The 22,352-nt window shown below is 45.2% G+C and overlaps 1 protein-coding gene across 8 annotated transcripts in view; it reads left to right on the top strand.

Annotated features, from left to right (window-relative positions):
* RAI1 (retinoic acid induced 1) overlaps window positions 1-22,352 on the top strand; it is a 294,145-nt gene that overhangs the window by 170,431 nt on the left and 101,362 nt on the right. The window contains exon 1 of one of the 8 annotated variants that reach the window (XM_074208583.1): window positions 18,967-19,254. The exons of the other annotated variants lie outside the window; for them this stretch is intronic. The gene's annotated coding sequence lies outside the window, so the exon portion shown is untranslated. Of the gene's footprint in view, window positions 1-18,966; window positions 19,255-22,352 lie in introns of those variants that run through there. 8 annotated transcript variants of the gene reach the window in all.

The raw sequence follows: 22,352 nt of genomic DNA, 5'->3' as shown, positions 1-22,352 counted from the left end.
TGAGGAAACTGAAGTCCAGATAGCTTAATCAGTCAAGTAAACACAGTTCCCTTGGACCCTCTTCCTTTTTTTATCTATTCTATTTTAATTGGTGATCTTATCAGTTCACATAAGTTATCCCGTCTATGCAAATGATTCCTAGATCTATATATAGATATTATCTATATACCCATTCCTAATCATTCTCCTAAGTTATAGTTTTGAATCCCCAACTGCTTCCTGGATATATCAAACTGGATGATCTGTGGGAATCACAAACTTGGGATGGCTCAGCACTATGAAATTTCCAACTTGATCAAAAATCTTGAAGATATTAAAAAAAAAAGATATGGACTCCAGGAAGAAACCCTCTAGCCCTTAATGCTCATCTCCAGCAATCTTTCATAGATGTGATGATCATAACCTAAAGACAACACCCTTTTCTATTTGAAACAAAAGCTCCTTTCCTCATCTTCATGATTGGGTTATTGGCTTTATCCTGAGAAACACTGAGTTTACTTTAAGTCAAATATACCCATAACACTGAACACCAAAGCTACAACCTTCCTCCCATTCCCTTACTCCCTCTTATCTACTTGGGGGGATTCTAAGATTTGAATCAATGTGCTTATCTTTTTTGATTAGCAATCTTTCTTTAATTGTGGATTTCTATATAAATGATCCAAATCCAGAATGGATCTTTCTTCCCAAACCCTACTTCCCAATCTTTCTATCACTGTGGAGGAAAGAAAAAGGGAAATAAGTAATTTATTAAACACCAGTTTTCATATCTCATTTATACCTTAAAACATCCCTGAAAGTAACTTCTATGATGATTTCCATTCTATGGTTGAGGAAACAGGCTAACAAAGGTGAAGTGACTTTCCCAGGGTCCCACAGCTAGCAAGTATCTGAAGCCAGATTTTGTCAGGTCTTGTTAATGCTAGGTCTGGTTCTCTATCCAGTAATCAAAGGTCCCACTGTCCTCCCAGTCATTCAAGCTCAAAACCTTGATGCCCCCCCCACTCTATTTTCAGATTTTCATTTCTGTCTTCACAAAATCTCTCCCATATGACCTGTTTTCTCAACACATGCATCCACAACTGTAGGGCCTGGGCCCTCATTACTTCTCACCTGGGCTATTACAACTACACTCTGTGCCTCAAGTCTTTTTCCCCAAGTCCAATCCATCTTCCACTCAGGGTGATTTTTCTAAAGTGTAGATCTAACTGTGTCACCTACAGTACTGCTCAGTGAGCTCCAGTGTCTCTGTATTAGTTATGTCTTCACCTATAGCCAGGCTTCTTCCTACATTTCTGGTCTTCTTATACTTTAATCCATTCCATACCATCTACAAACTGGTCCACTTTCAGTTCCTCAGGCATGACTTGCCTCCACCTCCCATCTCTGTCCTGGCACCAGCTTTCCCTCTCACCAAGAAGGTCCTTCCTCCTCACTACCTCTCTGTTTCCCTGCTTTCCTTCTTCAAGAGGTCTTTATCTCTGTTCCCCTGGATCCCATGACCTGCCCCTCACAGATTTTCTTCCATTTACTCTGTATATATTTTGTGGGAACCTATTTTTTTACATAGTGCCCCATCAATAGACTGCCTCTTTCCTTTTCCATCCAGTTAAAGCTGAATGTCCCCCTCCTGGCTACCCAAGTGCCAATCTGCTTTCTCTTCTGTCCACCCAGATCCTGTTGAAATAAAAACTTTTGTCTCCTTCTGTAACTATTTTCTTTCCTCCTGTTAGATACTCTATGAACTTTTGTTTCCTTTTCTGAGAACCAATTGGTCTTTCTGAGGACCAGAGGAGCTCTCTTGACTTTTGTTACTTTATACTTCGCAAAGACACTTTTATATCCATTATTTAATTTGGTCTCCCTAAAACCTCTCTGAGATAGGTTCTTTGAAATTACCTAACAATTCTAACTGTTCAAAGTTGGGACAGGCTTTCTTGGGAGACAGAGAATTCCCCATCCTCATCTTTAGAGGTCTTTAGACAGAGTCTGGATGGTCAGTCATCAGCTGTCATTGTTGTAGAAGAAGAAGTTCTTGTTCAAGTAGGAATATTGGACTGCTTGACCCCTGAAGTCTCTTGCTATGAAATTCTGTGATTCTAGACTAGATATTATTATTTCCATTTTAAAGTGGAAGCTGAACCCCTTGGAGGTTTACTGATTTTACTGACCAAGGTCACAAAGATAGTTAGGAAAAGGACTAGAACTAGAATCTGTTTCCAAGTTCAAGGTTTCTTTTATATACCATGTTGCCTCTTCAGGCGTTTTGTATACAGATATACATCAGTCCCAGGAATCCAAAGCACCTAAGTGTGCAAGAAAAGATGCTGGAACAGGGAAGGTGAGCCATCAATTTATTGAATTATCAGTTTATCAAATATCAATATATCAAGCTGAAGTCCAGGAAGGTTCACAGAGAGGGCTATGAGCTTTTTGATTTCTGAGCTGACTCAAATTTTTTTCCCTGATGATCAGAAGGCACTTATGCTGCCTGTCCATCTACCCCCTAAGATTTATACTACTATTCAGTGCAAGCCCAACACTCCATCTCTGTGACAAGGGCAAAAGAAGTTGGGATCAGGAATGGAATAAGTAGCATCTGAAGTTTTTCCCTGTTCCAATTGGCTAGGTTTTGCTGCCTCCAGAAGACCCAAGGAGAGCTTCCTATCAATTTCTCCCCTGCCTGAGTTTTACAAGTGGCTACTCAGCTCTATTCTTTGGCAGGAAGATCCAGGGAAGTAGGCCCCAGAGAGTTGTCCAAAGAATACATCATTCTTCTTTTGGGGGAAAAAATGTGAGTGAGTGAGTGAGTGAATAAGTGTATGTGTGTGTGTGTGTGTGTGTGTGTGTGTGTGTGTGTGTTTGTGTGTGTGTGTGTATGTGTGTGTGTTGCCTCTATTAGAAAAGTAGTCATTCTGACTTTCCCACTGACTCACTGTGACCATAGGCATGTCATTTTACCCAAAAAATTGGGCCCCATTTTCCTTGTCTATAAAATGAAGAGTCTGAATTAGAATGAACTCTAAGGTGAACATAATATAGCTCCATTATCCATCGTGAACCTTAGACTGGAAGCTTCTTGAGGGCAATGTCTGTTTTTTGCCTTTTTTTCTCTCCAGTGCTTAGCATAGTGTCTGGCACATAGTAGGTTTTTAATAAATGTTTATTGATCATTTGAATCCCTTCAGACCAAGGATCCTTCCTCTTGTTGGTTCCCCAGTGCCAGGCACCAGAAGGAGGTATTCAGTAAATGTTGTTAATGAGGTGTTTGTGTGTGTGTGTGTGTGTGTGTGTGTGTGTGTGTGTGTGTGTGTGTCTATCACAGAATCACAGATTCAGACCTGGAAGGAAGACTTAAAGGCCTTCTGCTCTAACCTTCTTATATTATCAGTAAAGAAGGAGGGGTGATAGGATAGTAACAATATTTATTTGAACCCAAGTTCTTGTAACTTCAAATCCAGCATAATTTCCTTCATTCCAATAAGTCCCATGAATCTTGCTCATATAATCCAGGAACTTTGAACAGTAAATTTGAAACAATAACCTACCCATACCCTCACAGACTACATTTCAACTCCCACTTCTCTTTTTCAATAATAATCTACATTTGTCTGGGCTACATAATGGCTCTATACTACTCTGTTTACCTTCCCTTTTACAGATCAGAGGGGAAAATTATGCCCAGGATCTCTATATGGTGCAATAGATAGAGCACTGGACCTGGAGTCAGGAAGACCTGAACTCAAACCAAGCCTTAGAAACTTATTAGTTGTTGGACCTTGGCAAGTCACTTAACCTCAATCTATCTCAGTTTCCTCATCCATAAAATGGAGATAACAATTGCACCTACCTTCTAGAGTTGTTATAAGAATCTAATGAAATTTGTAAAACATTTTGCAAAAGGTAGAGTAATATATATAAATGCTAGCTGATAATAATAAGAACAGTAAAAACAATAATGAGTGGCAAAGCTAGGAGTCTCTGAGTCCAGACATGGTTTGATTTTCACTGTAATCCATTGCCTTTCATAACTAACAATAAATGAAAGGCAAGAATAGGAACATTTACTAGGGCCTTCTTCATAATAGCTCTGTGATTCTAATAGTATCCCCTCCCACTCCTGACTCCTGCTTGCTGTCACCTCTCAAACCCATTCTGAAAAACCTTCACTACTGAGACCAGCCTCATAGTACTCTCTAGTTCGCCCAATGTAGCCCCTGGGACTCCAGTTCCTGGTGCCCAGGATCCATCAGGTTTAGCCCTCTGCTATTTGTATCTTAATCTCTATGGATTAGAGCAGAAGCAGGCTGCAAGAGTCCAAATGTCTCAGTAGATTTGAATGATGGGGAATAATTGAATATTAAGAAAAGCCTATTAGATAGTCACTTGTTCTTTCCCTGACCCCCAAATCTCATTAAAAGAATATCTCTATGTAGCATCAGTAAAGAAGAACCAGAGATGGAAATTTCTAGAAATGAGTATTTCAGGATTCAAAACTCAAATTAGGCTATATCTGAATAGTCCATTCAACAAATATTTATTAAGATGACATACCTTTACAGTATTTCCTTTCTAAAAGGAAGTCCTCTGAAGTCTTTCTACAGTAAGAATACAAGTTTTTCAAGGGCAGAGTCTGGGAACCTAATTATTATTGACTCAAAGCATCTGTGCCTAGCAGAGTGTTGAGCACAGTCTCTTAAGGATGGGCAAGGTGAATGAGTCAGGATTTTAATGGTTAAACTTAATTCAATTTAATTTTGTTCAAGCCAGCTGAGGCTATATTTTCCATCCCCTTCTCTCAGCATCATCTTTCCCTCCCATTAATGGCTATGCTTTGCAAAAATCAGGAATAAAAAGTCAGGAGAGATAGGAATTTTTGACTTCATTTCAGTCAGGAGAATGGAGACCCTAATGGAGTTGCTAAAGGTGTCAGTAGATGAAATAGGAACACCAGAAAACTGATGGCAGAAAAGGAAAGGTGGGAAGCAATGAAAGGTAGGAAAAGGGACTGGAGGGGGGAAAGAAAGAGAGCCCTCTTTTCTCTCTTTTTTTTTATTATTTTTTGAATTTTACAATTTTCTCCCTAATCTGACTTCCCTCCCCCCCAACCCCCACAGAAGGCAGTCTGATAGTCTTTACATTGTTTCCAAGCTATACATTGATCAAAATTGAATGTGTTGAGAGAGAAATCAGATCCTTAAGAAGAAAAAATAAATAAAATGTAAGATAGCAAACTTATATAATTTTTTTTAATTAAAGGTAATAGTCTTTGGTCTTTGTTTAAACTCCACAATTCTTTCTTTGAATACAGATGGTATTCTCCACTGCAGATACCCTAAAATTGTTCCTGATTGTTGCACTGAAGGAATGAGCAAGTCCATCAGGGTTTATCATAACCCCCATGTTGCTGTTAGGGTGTACAATGATTTTCTGGTTCTGCTCATCTCACTCAGCATCAGTTCATGCAAATCCTTCCAGTCTTCTCTGAATTCCCATCCCTCCTGGTTTCTAATAGAACAATATTGCTCCATAACATACATATACCACAGTTTGTTCAGCCATTCCCCAACTGAAGGACATTCACTCAATTTCCAATTCTTTGCCACCACAAACAAGGCTGCTATGAATATTTTTGTATGTGATATTTTTACCCTTTTTCATGATCTCTTCAGGGTATAGACCCAGTTGTGGTATTGCTGGATCAAAGAGTATGCACATTTTTATTGCCTTTTGGGCATAATTACAAATTGCTCTCCAGAAAGGTTAGATGACTTCACAGGAGAGCCCTCTTTTCTTAGGGCTGGGGACAAGTATATTATACCTTTCAGGATCTAGCTTTCAAAGGTGTAAGGATTTTATGAACTACAGAATCCCCAGTCCCAGTGCAATCTCTGAGAAGACATATATCTTCCTCCCCTCCTTTCTAGCATCATCCCTTTGAGCAGGATCAGCCCCCATGAAATGTTCAAACCTGTGAGGAAAAGAACTCCTGTGAGGGGGTGGAAGGGAATGAACAGGAACTGGGGGAAGGGAAGCATAGGGACAGGGAGTTTATCATTCAGAGGAGATGCCACCTGTCTTCCAACCACTCAATTCACAATCATTTCTGCTTGGCTCCCATGGAGACCCCTTCCCCCTTTCCAAAATGTAGAGAATATTTGTGTATTAGGATGGGGTGTATTAGACCTTAGGAGAAAACTATGACAGAGAGGAAGAAGTGTTTTGGGATTTGAGCCAATTATAGAATATTGCAATTTAAATACCTAAACCAGTCATCCCTGTCAAAACTCTCCCAGTTAAGGAAAAGGGGAACTAGAATTTAGCCAGAAGGTCCAGGCAGGCATCAGATTCAAGTCTATTATGAGATGAGTGAGACAAGCCTGGGGAATTGTCTGTGAGGTTTAGGGTTAAAATAAAAATACATGAATTAAATACGCGGCCCTCTCTGCAGTGACCATTTTACCCAAGGCCATCCTGTATTCACTATAGAGGGATAAGGAGAGAGAGAGAGAGAGAGAGAGAGAGAGAGAGAGAGAGAGAGAGAGAGAGAGAGACATGAAGCTAGCTGTATGAGTCAATAGCTGGAGTGTGGGCGTGGAGGCCAGGCCCCCAGTTCCTGCTAACAGGACTTCAGCTTTGGCCAGCGACAGAGCTAGGGAAGGGGACTAGCTAGTTTGAGGGCCATCTGTTTTCCACCCCCAAAACAGCTGACTAGGTTGGGCTTGCTGCCCTAGGGTGGTTACCAAGTGTCTGAGGTCATGGCCATTGGTAGAAGGATATGTGTGCAGTTTCATCCACCCCCACCTTTACTCTCACCACCACTCACCACTGCCGCCCCCCCCCACAGACACACACACACACACACACACACACACACACACACCAGTCCCGTCTCCAGCTTTCTCTCCCTTCCCAGCGTCCTCCACCCTCCCCTACTGGGCTCCCACCCAGGCCACGATCTGGGTGTCCCACCCCATTTCCAGTCCCCAGTTCTACTTTATGCTAGGGTGGCCCTTGGAGAAGCCGAGGGGCAGGCCCGGCCCGTGCAGGATCGGGCAGTCCCCGCCCTTCCTGCCTCAGGGCAGCTGGAGGGAGCCTCAGGGTGTGTAGGGGCTGCGGGAAGGCGGGGATCCCTAGGGTCTGTGGGACCGGAGCTGGCCAGGAGGAATCGCCACGCAAGCTCAGCAGGGTTTCTGGAAACTTGATGGGCAGTGGGCGGGTGGCTGGGGAGAGGAGTGGAGGTCACAGGAGGGGACCAGAGGGAAGGGGCTGGGAGAAAGGGCGCCTGAGAGTAAGCAGCCCGAATTCCTGCGGCGGGGGAGGGGGGTGGAGGGAGGAGATGGGGGGCGGTGGCTGTAGAGGAGGAGGAGCAGAGTTAACCTACCCCCAACCCCAGCACCTCTCGGCATTTCTTCCCGGGTGGTGGGCGGAGAGATGGCACGCGGTGTGAGGCGCTAAAAATAGGACCAGCCAACTTTTTTGCCACATTTGCAGATGTTAGGGTAAAGTCAGTGGGCAAAGAAACGTCCGCCTGCTTCTCAGAGCCAGAGGGAAAAGGGGGGTGGAGAGGGAGCTGGGCGTGTGGACACAGCCTTCCCTGCCAGACCTCCCTCCTTTCATCTTCTGCCAAGGCCCGGCCGCCCAGAGGCAAGGCCCAGTTCCCGGCAGGAGAAGCTGTGGGGTCGGATCTGGAAGGGTGGCCGCAGAGGCAGCAGTGAGGGTAATCACCCCTGGATTAACAGCTGGAATGAGCTGAAGGCCTTGATCACCCACCAGTTCCCTTCTTTGGTCCCCTTCCTCGGTTCGGTGTAAAAAGCCATTAAGACCCGGAGCACGTGCAGTGGGACTCTGTCTAACAGCGGCGCTGCCTGACCCCTGATTTGTAGCAGGGTTGATCACCGTGGCTGGTTCCAGCATCAAGGCCCTTCTTCTAGTGAGAAGGAAAGAGGCAGTTTCTCTCCTGCCTGGCAATTGAATTGGAAAGAGAAGGGAGGGGGGAGAGGGGGAGGGCGAGAGATGGCAGGACAGGACAGGTCAGCTCCAGAAGGGCTGGGGAAATGAATATTGGGTGTAAATGAAAATCCAATATCTCATTTGCAGTACATTTGCTTAGCAGCCCAGGATACAGAGTATGAGGGGAGGCTCATGAAGAGAGAATTTTTCTGGGTTTGGGGAATTGATGTTGAACTTTGTCACCCCCCCCCCCCAGTTAACAAATGCTTACCTGGAAAATACACCCCCCAAACTCCCACCCCACCCCCTACTCCCCAAACGCCATATAGGCAATTCCACTGACATTTTGCTTCAGCAATTCTCCACTCCTCAACCATGCAAATTGCAGGCCTATTGAACTGGTCCTGTTTCCACCTTTCTTCACTCTCCTGCCCCCCTGTTTCCTATCCTCTTGCCTCTGTCATCTTTTCCCACCTCTGACCACAACCTCTTTGCTCCTTCTGACCACTTCCATTGTTCATCTTAATTTTGTCCCTTCTTATTTTGGTATCCCACCAACATTCTCTAGGGTCCTGGCTTTGCCTGGGGCAGGAAAGTGATGGGTAGTGTCTAATAAATACTAGAAACTAAGACCAGGGGTTCATTCACAAAAATTTCCTGTCAGCAGCAGTGAGCTTGTTGCTGGCTCCCAGTGACCTACAGACTTATCTTTGGGAAGCCTCAGCCCCAGGCACTCCTCAAGCTCCACCGGCGCCACTGCCAGCCAGCCAGCCGCCTAGGCTGACCTCCTCACCTTCAGCCCAGACAGAAGGACATACAACTCCCCAGCAATCATTCCTAACCCACCCCCTTTCACATACAAGTCACATTGGACTGGAGGACATGACTCACTGACTAGTCAGACACTTGGGGATGAGGGAGAAGAGTGGGAAGAGAGAGCAATTTAGACACCTGTCCCCTTGCACACCTAACCCTCCTTACAGGTGGAAGTGAACACTTCTCTCCAGAAACAGAAAACCTTGAAATCTAGAAATCCATATTCATAGTTTAGGGCTGGAAGGGATTTTACAGCTCATCTGGCTCAAACTTCTTATTTTTACAGATGAGGAAACTAAGGTGTAGAGAAATGAGCCAGCCTAGAATCAGAGATTTAGAGGTGGTAGGAACTAGACCAGGTTCTTCCTCATTTGATAGAAAGTTGAGACTGAAGAAAGGTGAAGTGATTTGCCCAAGGGCACATAAGGTAGTAGGTGGCAAGCTGGATACAGCTTGGGGCCTGATACCTCTGACTCAGTTTCCTCAACTGAAAAGGGGTGTAATAATAGAATCTACCTCAAAGGACAGTTGTGAGGATCAAATGAAATGTTTTGGGATTTTTTTTAAAATGCTTAGCAAGGTGCCTGACATGTTTTGCTCAATCATTTTAGTGGTGTCTAACCTCCCATGATCCCATTTGGGGTTTTCTTGCCAGAGATGCTGTAGTAGTTTTCCATTTCCTTTTCCAACTCATTTTACTGATGAGGAAACTGAGGCAGAGTGAATCGACTTGCCCAGGGTCACACAATTAAGTGTCTTAGGCTGGATTTTGAACTCAGATCTTCCTGATTCTAGGACCTATCCAAGGCTCTCAATCCATTTCACACCTAGCTACAACTTTATCTGTCACATATTAGCTACTTAATTTAAATGCTTTGTTCCTTCATTCTAAACAACAGAAACTCGGGGTTATATAGGTAGCTGATAGCAGAGTCACTCCTAGAACCCAGGCCTCCTGATTCACAATTCATAGTCCTTCCAACCTACCAGTAAATCTCTTTGGTAATTTGTGCTTGTTAGGATTCAACCAACATCTCCTTTGAGAACTCAGACATAGAATTATAAAATGAGTTGGAAAGAACCTACATCCAGCACTATCTCATCCCTCAGAACCATTTTACAAATAAGGAAACTGATTCATGGCTCACTCTAAAGCATTACTGCAGTATTAGAAAGACTTTTATTTCTAGAACACAACTTCCTCGGGGCATTAAAAGGGTCAAAGCATAAAAAGGGTCACAGCTTTGGAAAGAGTGGGTTTGGGGTGCAGGATGCTAGACCAGAAGCTTTGACAGAACAGCTGCTGTGTCTAAAATAGGCTCTTCAGTTTTCATTTAGAATACCCCTCAATCAACACCGGTCAGTCTCCCAGATCTCCAAGGTAAGAGGTCTGACTTCCAGAGAGCATTTTCTACTGGAATAAAGCAACAGCAAGAGCTAAAAGCAGGCTCTTTATTGTGAGCAAGTTAAACCAAACCTAGTTTTTCCTTTTGTTGCTCAAGGAAAGAGAGAAGGGAATGAATTGTCCTTGAGCAGGGAGGCTGAACAGTGGGGAGGGGAGAAAGAAGAGACACCTTGGAAGAGGACATTTCTGGGCTGTGGACATCCCCTTCTCTGGGTAGCAAGAAATTTCTATTGTTAAGGCTTTATTATTTGTGAAAGGTTATGAAAGTCACCTCTTCAAATCCCATACCCAATCCCACACCTCCCAAGTACAAAATGAGGAAGGCAGCATCTGATCATTAGAAAAGGGAGAAAAAGACACATTAAAGAAAAGAAAATTAGATTATTTTAGTTACCTTACTTAATTACTCAGTTTATAATGACTTCAGTTTTAGGGTCCTAGTCACCTTTTGTATACATAGATCCTCCAGAGATCTCTCCTTTACCCTATTTCTAAGACAGAGACCCTTGTTTGTGAATTCTACTGAAGAACAGGAGGGATCAAGGAGTTCTCAGTAGGAAAAGACTCCCTAGGTGGCTTTTAATAGTTGCTTTCTGAGCAACGGCTAGGGGGTAATCTATATCTCTCCGCCTATAATTGCTTCTCTTTACCTGTCTTTCTGTCTGTAATTGCTAGCATATTTGTTGCTAGGTGGAGGGTGGTATTTTGTGGGAACAAGCTGGCTGACTTTTTTTTTCTTTAACCCTAAACCCTCAGATTAGCTGAGGCTAAGAGCCATCTTTCACCATTTTGCCCAGGCAGGAAGAAAAGGGGATCCCTGCAGTTATTCTGAAAGTGTGAAATTATGGAGCCTGTGCTGTTGAGAGCCCCAAATTTAGTCTGCCACAATGAAACAAAAGATTGTTCCTCAAGGCTCTAGTCTTCTGAACCTTGGGCATGTTCCCCTGGGCGGAACACTGCGGCCTTGGCCAGGCGAATGCCAGCATTGATGTTTGAGCCAATGCATTGCCTTTTTATTAGAGTAATCATTAAAGCTGGGGGAGAGTGGGAAGGGGGTTGAGGAGAAGGTGGAGTAGAGGAGAAGCAGGGGAGGAGAGGAGGAGGTAGACAAGTAAATCCGTTTTATCAGACCCTGCATATCTTATGAAAGCACATTTCAGCTCTTTGGCTTTTGGAAAGCTCTTCATACCCTTTAATTTTCTAATAAAAAGGAATTACATTTGCTGAAAAGGCAGTAACCAGATTCACTGTCATTGTCTTTTGCAGGGACCATAATTCCTGTCTTGGGTGCCTGCCTGCATGGGAGGGAACTAAATTGTGTGGTCCCAGGTGAAGCCTGTGTTGGAAGCCAGAAAGGCAAGGGGGCAGGTTGTAGTGGAGGGAGAAGGAGATCCAATCTTCATTAGGAGGCCATCACTACTCCCACCCTCATCCTCTCCTTTGGTGTAAAATCTGTAAAACACACACACACACACACACACACACACACCCTCTTTCTCCAAACCTTCTCAGGATCCCCTAAACCACTGTGTATTTTCAGGGAATGCACAGTTCATTTACACCTAACATGCTGGACCAGAATCAAAGCAGGGTTCAAGGGAGAAGTATCTCCATGATCTGAAATTCTAGAACCTTCTACCTGTAAGGACATAATCAACCTTCGGTATATCTTCTTGCACCTTACTAGATTGGCCTCCAAATCACCCAGATAAGATGAGGAAACTTCCATACCTCTTAGAAGGAAACCTGCTTAATACCACTCCCTTGAAGGTTGTTCAGTACTGGAACTAACTAGAAGTGAGAAGACATGTCATTTGGACTTTCCACCAGACAGCATCATGAAAAAGTCTGTCTACTCCTCATCTTTCCTTTATACCCAAGAAGGACCTGCCCTCCTCTGAAGGGCAGAAGGTGACTTCCACAGAGAGTGGAGTGCCGCCCAACTGTTTCAGACTTGCAGAGGAGTGAGACGTGAAGAGCACAAAGTCAAGCCTCCTTTTGTCTTTGTGAGCCAGGAAATTACAGGGTATCAGGTCACTCATCTTGCTAGAAATGTGTTCTCTGGGAATTTTCTATCTTAACAGTCTGGAAAAAAAAAAACAGGTTCCTGTCTTCCTGAGCCTGAGGCTGGCAGACAGAGTATCAGTCACTTTCTGCTTACCAGTCCCTCCTGAAGCATTCTGACTTAAGGTACTTCCCTTTAGACCAGGGACCCTTTTCAAGTCCAAAACCTTTTCCCACCCCATTTACCCACATCCCAGCATTCTTTGTGGCTCTTGGTGCTCAGTGAAGCTCCTATTTGAGCAGACAAATTGCCTGTTTTTCTCTTTCTCTAAAATATCTCCAGTGGGTTAGTTTTTGTGCTTAGATTTGAGATCCAAAGAACCCTTAGATTTCTAGCCTTTAGTGGCAAATCTTAGGATTAAATGATATCTAGATACCCTGTGGAAAATCCTTGCTATCAATTGAGATAGCTTTGAAAATGTAAAAAAAAAAAAAAGAAATCAATTAAATGCATATTTGTTAAATACCTAATATGTGCTGGGTGATAGGGATACAGAAATTAAAAAAACAACCTACGCTTTCAAAGGAGCTCAAATTCACCATACATGTGTATGTTGGTATTCAAAGTTTGCTATTTAAAATACACACACACACACACACACACACACAGAGAGAGAGAGAGAGAGAGAGAGAGAGAGAAACACACACACACAAACACACTCAGAGAAAGATAGAACCTTTAGTCAAGATTTTGTCCTAGGTACATGATTCCCTCTTTCAGCTAGAGGGAGTCCCCTGATCAGGCAATAATGATTAAATGACTTTGGTCACCAGGAATGACAAGACACCACTTCAGGTCTCATGACCTGCTATGGAAAGACTTTCAGAGAAGCAGGATGGGTGAGGGGGCTTGACAGATGCCCCCAGAACAGCAAAGCTCTGCTCGTCTTGCAAACAGCAGATCAGCTGCTCTCCAAAAAAGAAAGACCTTGTTATAAGAGGCTTCAGAGAAAAAGAAAGAGACAAGGCTTTCTAGATGAGCCCATCTGGGAGCCAACACTGTTTTCCTGATTCATGGAAACATCTGTTCATTTCTCTCCTCTCTAAGGGGGGGCTGAAGCTTTGAACAAGAGGTGAACAGTTTAGCTACCCTGGGTACACTGGGAAGAGGGTAGATACGTATTCCAACACCATTGTGGACCACCCTGAGGATGGGTGAAGGCTACTCAGGAAACAAGGTCAAGTTATCCCTCAGTACTTTGGAGAAATGAGACCAAAAAAAGAAAAAAAAAGATGCTTTCAAGATCCTCCACAACTTGGCCCTTTCCTATCTTTTAGCTCCCTTTCCTCATGCAACATTTCCCTATGGCCTTGAGATTGTTGTTCCCTTGATTGAAAGGGCTTCTCCCTCCTCCCTCTTAGCTCTTCCTTCCTTAAAAGCCTAGCTTAAGGTCTGCTGCCTTCATATGCCTTCACAGACTATTTTAGTCCAAAACAGTTTTTCCCTCCTGTGAATTCCTACAGCACTAGCCAGTCAGTCAACAAGCATTGATTATGAGTTTACTGTGGGCCAAGCCATGTGCCTTTAAGCACTGGGAATACTAAGAAAGTTAAAGACAAACCAAAAAAAAAAAAAAACCGAACAGAAAAACCCCTTCCCTTCAGGAGTCTACATTTTAATGGAATAGGCAAACATGAAAATATCTTTCTACATTATGTAAAGCACAGACAGAAGATCATCTCAGAGTCTTAGGTCCAGGATGGGGGAACTTCCTCTTGAAGGAGGTCAAACCTTGAAGGAATCCAGGGAAATTTCAAGGTGGAATCACCAGGGGATGGCCAGTGCAAAGACCAAAGACAGAAAACAGGGATAGGGTAGCCAGCAAGTAGGCCACAGTGACTGGATCGCTCTAGTTGCTTTCTGTGAGTTAGTTTCATTTCCCTCTTCTTCCTCAGAGCCAAGCAACCAATAAATATCTGCTGAACTGACATTGTGAATTCCTTAAGGACAATAACCATGCCTGATAGTGCTCTTACATTCCCCACCATTGCCTCACACCTAGAGGATCTCCCAGTAAGAGGTGATTTATAAAGGTGATCTAATTGATGGCTCATTGCAAATAAGGGAAGGAGGGTGCCAAATCCCATCTTCCTATAATGGTCTCCACTGGCATGGCAGCTAAAAAAACAGAGATCCTGGAGTTTAGAGTCTGAGCTCATGACATGGCCTGATTTAAGGAAAATGACATTGTTCCAGTTGACAGAGTGATGATGGTGACTGATGATAGTGAGGGTAGCAGATTACATTTATATGTCTTCCCGTTCCTGAAGCTTGTCCATCTACATAAGATTCAAGTCAGCTTTTAAAATCTTAGTAAGTACCTACTTGTTCAAGGACCTGCAGATGCAGAATCAAGAGCAGCCAAGTCTCCACTACTGTGGGAAGGAAGAGGAAGTTATACCATCAATATAACTTCGAAGGTAATTAAAGGAAAGAGGGAGGAAGTGAGTTTTCAGGAAGTCTATATGGAATAAGATGAGTTTATTTTGGAAGAAAGGTACTTATTCTCAAAAACAGATAAAGAGGTAGTGAATTCCAGGTGAGACAGACCTGTTGGACAAGACATGAAATACAGAGTTCAGACATTTAAGTTGACTAGAATTTTCATAAAAGGAAATAATGTGAAATCGACCTGGAAAAATCTGATAGAGACTGATAGCAGAGGACCTTAAATCCCAAGGTAAGGAATTCACATTTGGTCCTACTGGCAATAAAAGGAACAACTGAAAGTTTTTAAGTAGAGAGCTAAAAGGCCAGACTGATGAATGACTCAGCTCTTCTTAGCAACAAAATGATACAAGAAAAGTACAAAGGACTCATGAAAGAAAATGGCTATCCACATTCAGATAAAGAACTGATGGACTCAATGTACATTGAAGCATATTATTTTCATTTACTTTATTCCTTTTTGTGTTTTTTTCCTTTTGATCTGTCTCTTTCACAACTGTGACTAATATGGAAATACATTTTACATGATAGCACATGTATAACATATCAAATTGCATTCGATTCTTGAAAGAGGAGAGGGGAGGGAGGGAGGGAGAGAAATTTGGAACTCAAAATCTTGTACAAATGAATGCTAAAAATTGTCTTGACATGTAATTGGGAAAAAATAAAATATTATTAAAAATTTTTAAACATGTAAGATCATAACTGTACTTCAGGAAGAAATTTTGATAGTCTAGGAAGCTAGAGAGGAGAAACTGGAAATAAGTGATTGCCTGGGTCATTACAATAGTCTTAGGCAAGAGATGATGGTATTTTAAAATGGGGTGGCAACTGTGAGGAATAGAGAACCATAGATTTGAGAAACTTGGAGGTAGAATTATCAAGATTTGCCATGAATAGAGACTGGGTATGTTCGAGTGGGGAGAAAGAACCAAGAATTAAAGGATGATCCTAGGGGTAGGTGGGTAGTACAGGGGATAAAGCCCCAGATGTGTAATCAGGAGGACCTGTGTTCAAATCCACCTCAGATACTTACATAATTGTGTGATCTTGGGTGAGTCACTTAATCTCATTTCCTTGCCCCCCCCCCCCCAAATGGATGACCATGAGGTTAGGAGACCTCAAGAAATTCAGAGAATTTTAGAGGAGTGCATAGAAAATGAGAACACTTAGACCCACTTAGTGCTGTGAGAAAGAGTACTAGTTCTAGAGTCTAATAACCGGACACCTGTGGGATCTTGGGCAATTAAATCTCCCTAGGCCTTGGTTACCAGATATAAAAGAAGGGGATGAGAGGATAAGACTAGTTAGTGACATTGGTCCCTTCCAGATTGATCTTTGAGGGGCGGCTAGGTGGCACAGTGGATAGAGCACTATCCATGGAGTCAGAAGTACCTGAGTTCAAATCCCGCCTCAGACACTTAATAATTACCTAGCTGTGTGGCCTTGGGCAAGCCACTTAACCCCATTGCCTTGCAAAAAAACCCTAAAAAAAGAAAAAAATAACAGATTGATCTTTGATCCTATGGACTCACCTAAGGCTGACAAAAAGTAGCATTGATTGCTGAGAGAGAGAGAGAGAGAGAGAGAGAGAGAGAGAGAGAGAGAGCTGATAATTTTGAACAGATTTGAACATTTGTCCCATCTAGACAGAACTTTTGGAAAACTGGTGATCTCATGTCACAGTCATCTTTTTGTCTTTCTTATGACTCTGAAAGACCAAAAATGGGGATAGTTTTGGTGCAAATGATATGATAGAACATTAACAGAAATCAAAAAGAAAATTTGTCACTTGGCTTCCCACCCAAATCCTACCTAACTAAAGAAAGTAACCCAGGGAGACAGGAGCAACTGGGAAAAGGAAAGCAATTGTTAATTGTAGGCAAAGTTTAAAAATTGTATCTCTGTGTGTTATATTAGTGGTTTTCTATTTCCATGGTAATACTCAGGGACCTAACATAAAATTAACACCTCTTAGCCAAGGAGAATAGAATATCTGGGAAATTATGCACATTTATATAGTTTAAGAAACAGCCTGAAAATTGGAAAGACTTGGATTCAAATACTGACTTTGTGACCCAGAAGAAATCACTTAACATTTCTGTGTTCCAGGAAATTCCCCAAGACTATAAGATGCTCAACTGCATTGGTAAATGGAGTTTCCTCACCTCAAGTTCCATATACCAATGTATGTATGTATGTATGGGCCCTGTCTCTTTCCTCTTCCAAATTTAAAAGTATCATTTTTTTTCTCTGAATGAACAAGTTGTCTTCCATAAGTTCCACATGAAGCTGCCTATCTCATTTATCTAAGCTCAGGCACTGGAACCAGAAAGCAACCTGGATTTTTTTTTTCTGTCTGAAATTCAAATCTTATCAGGACACTCAAGGGTTAGCCTTACACACACACACACACACACACACACACACACACACACACACACACACACACACACACATTTTCTCTCTCTACTGTTTCAGGCAATTCCCTTGTCTTACTCTCTTCTTCCCCTTTCCCCTTTCCTATCTCCCCCAACCCATTCCCAGGTTTTGTGGGAGTTGACATCTAATTGTTATAAAACAATAATTTGGCATACTCTTGCTCTTTAACTCACATTTTAGTACTCAAGATACTTTATCCTCTCTGTACCTCAAATTCTCTAATATCCCTACCCCTTAAAAGTTTGTAAGAAAGATAAACCACCTCCACCATCATTAAATTCCTTTTGAACACTCACTATATGATGACTCAAATCAGGTAGTGCTTGGTAGATTTGAATGTAGTGAAGAAGACCCCCAGCCATTTCTTGCTCAGGAGAAAGCTCCACCTTAGAGGAGGAAGCAAGATAAACACAGTAAACGCAGAGAGATGCAAAGTTGCTTGCTAATTAAAGTACATTGAGTGGTGTCCAAAAGCAGTTAAGAATGTGAGAGCTGATGGATGAGTGAACTGTAAGGGGAATGTTCAGTCAGAAATTTTTTGGAGGAAGTTTGATTACATGAAAAAGGGAAAAGAAAGATTGTATTAATACATTCCAGGCAAAGATAGAATGACTTGGTGGCTAGCATATAGACTTTGGAGTAAGAAATACCTGAGTTTCCGTCTCATCTCTGATATTTGCTAGTTGTGTAATCATGGGCAAGACAAGTAACCTCTCTTGGCCTCAGTTGCCTCATTTGAAAAACAATACCTATGGTTTCTCACAGGGTTTGTTGTGAGGCTCAGAAACTATGTATGTACAGTGCTTTGCAAACCTTTAAGTTCTATCTAAATGCCAGTTATTATTTTAGGTTGAAAGATAAAAAAGGGCTTAAGCAGTGCCCTAAGGACCCCCCCCCCCCAACTATCTCCTCCCCACCACCTTCTTCCTCAAGTCTCACCAGTTTGCTTAGTGCACAAGTTCAGGGAAATCTATTTCTTGCCCTTGAGAATTGCCCTCCAGAGGGGGAGGCATCTGCTGGGGAAAAGCCTGCATCCCTAGGTTTTGTTGCTACTGCCCTCTACATTTCCTCCCGCAGCTTGGCCCTCCTAACGGCCCCCCACTCAGCCCTCGCCCAGCCACAGCCCTTCCTGGCTGGTTTCCCCAGACACCTGACCTTGTGTCTATTGGTCCTTCTGTCTGTCTGGACTACTGGAACCCATCAAGCCACTTCTGGCTACCTCCTCCTCCTCCTCCCTCCCGATTTTTGTTTTCTTTTGAAGATATTTTCTTCTTTTGCATGGAGTGAAAAATAGCTGGGAAGAGGAGGACGAGCAGAGGGAAATGAAGGAGGAAAAGAACGGAAAAGGCGGAGGGGGGGGTGAAGATCAAGGGGAGGAGGAGGAGGTTCTCCAGACTCTCACACAAACAGAAATAAATATCATTTCTATTTTTCCCCTTCCTCATTTTCGTTTTCCGACTCCCCAGACGGTTTCCAGGGGGCTTAGCATTTTCAAAGCCTCGCGTAAGCGTCTCTGACAATGGGAAGTGGTGCCTTTTCGCCCGCGGCCGGCACCGTTTTAAATGAGGTCCCAGGTAGCCATGGTTACCTCTCCTCTTCGGTGGGAGATGACTTTTATTTCCTGCCTTTTGTGTTTGCACATCTCAGATACACATCCTCCTGCCCCCTAATTGGCATTCACACTTCGGGGCCGCGCGAAAGGGATCGACCAAACAAGCAGGAACGCCAGGGGCGGGCAGGCGAGCGCCCAGGACCGGACAGGCGCGGGACCCAGAGACCACGGGGGTCAGGGTTCGGGGAGGCGGACAAAAGAGCGGGAGGAAGCCGGTGTGGGTGAGAGAGGCAGGGTGGAGAGACTGAAGGGGACTCGTGCGGGGGAGAGAGCGAGCCCGGGGAAGGTGGGAGGGGCGCTGCGAAGGGAGGAAGGTCATCAGATTTGCCCACGGGACATGAAAAGCCACCCGGATCGAGGCAGATTGCTCTGCGCCCCCTGGGAGGCCCCAGGAGCCCAGTCCTCTTGCTCCCCCTCCCTGTAAGAACATACCCCTCATGTTCTCCACCAACCCTCACATCAGTTCCGGGGAAAGGAAAGAGGAGCGCGGCGGGGACTGCTCCGGGGACCCAGGTACCGCGCTCCCGGGTGGGCGGGTGGGTGGGACGGCTGTGAGCCGCTGCCCCGGGAAGTCCCGGGGCTGAGAGGGCGAGGGGCCCGGCGGGGCGGCGGGCCCCCCGCTCCCCCTCCTGCCCTGGGGCCCCGCCGCATGACCCGAGCCGCTCAGCGGGAGGGGAGCGAAGCGGCTGCGACTCAGCCTCCGGCAGCCGCCCGGGCGGCGCACGAGTGGGGCCCCCGGGCCTCGGCCCCCCGGGCCGCGCTCCGCCGCGCCCTCCGCCCGATGGCCCGCGGAGCTGCGCGGCTGTGCGTGCGGGGGTCTGCGGCTCGCCCTTCCCCCCGGGCCCCGGGGTGGCAGGGGGGCGCGGAAAGCTCCGTGCCGCGCGCGGCGTGCCCCGGCTCGTTGGCTTCTGCGGGAGCCCCGGGGACCGGGTGCGAGGACTGGAGACGCGGGGGGAGGGGGCTCGGGGCGGAGCGCGCTCTGTCTGCCCCTGATGGATGGGCAATCACGGGGTTCGTGCTGCGGGAGCGGCGCGCGGGACCCGGGCAAAAGAGCCGCGGCTCGGGCTGAGGTGGCGGGGTGCGGGGGGGGGCGCCGAGAACGTTCCGGGAGGAGGGGGGAGGGGCCGCGGCCGCCCCGAGCGTACCTCGCTCCTCTCCCCGCGCCGGCCCCCGAACAAAGGACCTCTCCTTCCACTCGGCTGCCGGGCTTAATTGCAAAATAAACACGCGCATTCGTACGCACGGGACTGGGGGGCGGGGGCGCCGGCCTGCCCGCTCGGGGAGCCGCGCGTCGGGCCCGAGGGGCGCCGGCCACCCCGGGCGCCGCACCTGCCCTCCGGCCCCAGCCTGCGAGCGCAGAGCGGGCCGGGCCGCCGCGCGGGGGTGCCAGCCCGAGAACGGCTCGGAACGCCGGCTGCGGCGGAGCGCGGGGAAGCCGACATGTTGGCTCGGCTCTGCTCGCCCGAGAGCGATCTGCAAAACTATGCGGGGCGGGGGGGGTGGGCCGGAGCACCCTGCTTCAGCTCCGGGCTGAGGGCTGAGGGCCGCGGGAGGGAGGAGGGGGCTCGCCGACGGTGGGTTTAGACTTGCAGATGACCTTGTTTATACCTACTCAGCGGAAGCGAGCCTGCACAATGGTGCACTTGGATAGACATGCGGCTTGCTTGCATAGGGACTTGGAGGGACCAAGGACTATTGAAAAGCTCTTCAAATTTTCAGTGAACTGATTGCATCGAGAGCTGGCCATCCTTCCCTCAGGGGTGCCAGGGAAAGGGTCTGACACAGACTCTAAATTAAAAAACAAACACAACACAACACAACAAACATTCTGGACCAGAAAGACCAGAGAATATCAGCCTTCTCTACTCCTTTCCTTTAGCCCACCCCAGGCCACCAAAGCAAGAGATAGAGACAAATCCCTCTCAAATCCACAACTGATACACTCAACCTCTTCCCTACCCCGACCAAAAAATACTAAGAAACACAAGAAAACACTCTCAGGACCTGGGGTGTTATCATCAGCACCAGTTTTGCGCCAGAGCTGTGCCCAAGATGCCATTCCTTCCCCCACTCGAGGTGGTTTGGAGAAGAGGGAGGATGTTTAGCATGTAGAACTTACTGTCAGAAAGACCTGGTTCCAGCTCAGATTTGACAGAGACCTCTAATAGCACCTTCACCCATGCCTAACACACTCTCACAGTAATTAGGAGGTTGAGGGACACAAATGCAGATTCAGTTCTTTTCTCAAATTTGTTTTGCACCTCTTCTAGGTGCTGTGTGTTTGGATCGGGGGGGGGGGGGGGTCTGTGGAGAAGACCAGGGACCATCGTGGAAATCCTTAGATCAGTTCCTATCCAGCCCTGGTTCTGTCAGTGACTAGCTTTATGGCTTAGGACAAGTCTTTTAACCTATCCATTTAACCAAAACTCATCTGTAAAATAAAGGGGCTTGAGTAAGTCACCCCTGCCTTTCTGGGCTTTTAATTTGCTTCCATGTAAAAGGAAGGGTTTCAGGAAAGTGCTTTCTGATGTCCCCTTCCAGCTTAGACATGCCATGGCTCCAAGATTGTGGGATAATCAGGCCCTTCCCTGAAAATCAAGCAGGGGAAATATATACAATTCAATAACAGTATCAGGCAATGATATATATGTTTATCATTTTAGTGAGTGTTCTGCATACTAAGTATCCTTAAGATCTGAGAAGGAGAAAACATTCACTTCTGATTATCCTGGGCCTTATAGGATGGGTGATAGGGTTTGGACAGGTAAAAAGGAAGGAGAGGATAATGAAGAGGCAAAAGATATTGGAGGAAACTTGAATAAAAGGTATGGAGACATGGGGATGAACATGACCTTTAAATTTTTCCCCAGAAAAGTGGCCAAAAGTACAGTCTTTAAAGATGTACTCTGTCCATGTTCACTCCCCTCCTCAGGCAGCATTACTAGCTCCCTATGGACTCCAAGTTAAAATAGAAGTGCCTCTGTTTGACTTTTAAAACCTTTCACAATCTGGTTCCCACCTGTCTTCAGTCTGATTGTGTATTACTCCTCACAATCAATCTTTTTTCCAGTTACACAGAGCTACTCGATGTTCCCCTGTACATCTCTTTTCTCCACCTCAGGGCTTTTGTCTAAACTTGTCACCCTCTTCACCCTTGCCTCTAGGAACTATTAACTCCCTTCAGATTTAGCTCAGAAGCCTTTTTTGGTTCTTCTCTTTACCCCCATCCTCCAGCCATCAATATTCTTTCTTCTATTACTTTGTATCCAATTGTATCCAATTTTTGTAACTATTTTTTTCTCTGTCCAAATTGATCTCTCCACCCCTACCTCAATTCCCTAGTAGAAAGTAGGATATGTGAAGTCAAGAATTGTTTTGGTTTTTTGGATTTTGCATTCCCCAGGACTTTGAATAAGGGCCTGCACCTCTTAAGAGATTAATGAAGTTTTCAATTGAGGTGAAGTGAGAAAAAATAGGTTGGTGCTAGATTGTGGAAAGCCATGAATGTCCACTAGATGGGTTAATCCTTTCTCTTGGGGCCATTTGTAGTTTGGGGGAGGGTGAATAAGCCAGCCTCATCACCCTACCATTTCCTTCCACACCCCCCAAAG

This window comes from Macrotis lagotis, chromosome X, assembly GCF_037893015.1.
Source record: "Macrotis lagotis isolate mMagLag1 chromosome X, bilby.v1.9.chrom.fasta, whole genome shotgun sequence".
NCBI lineage: Eukaryota > Metazoa > Chordata > Mammalia > Peramelemorphia > Peramelidae > Macrotis > Macrotis lagotis.
Note: the sequence above shows the minus strand (reverse complement) of the source record. Positions and strands in the feature narration are given on the sequence as shown.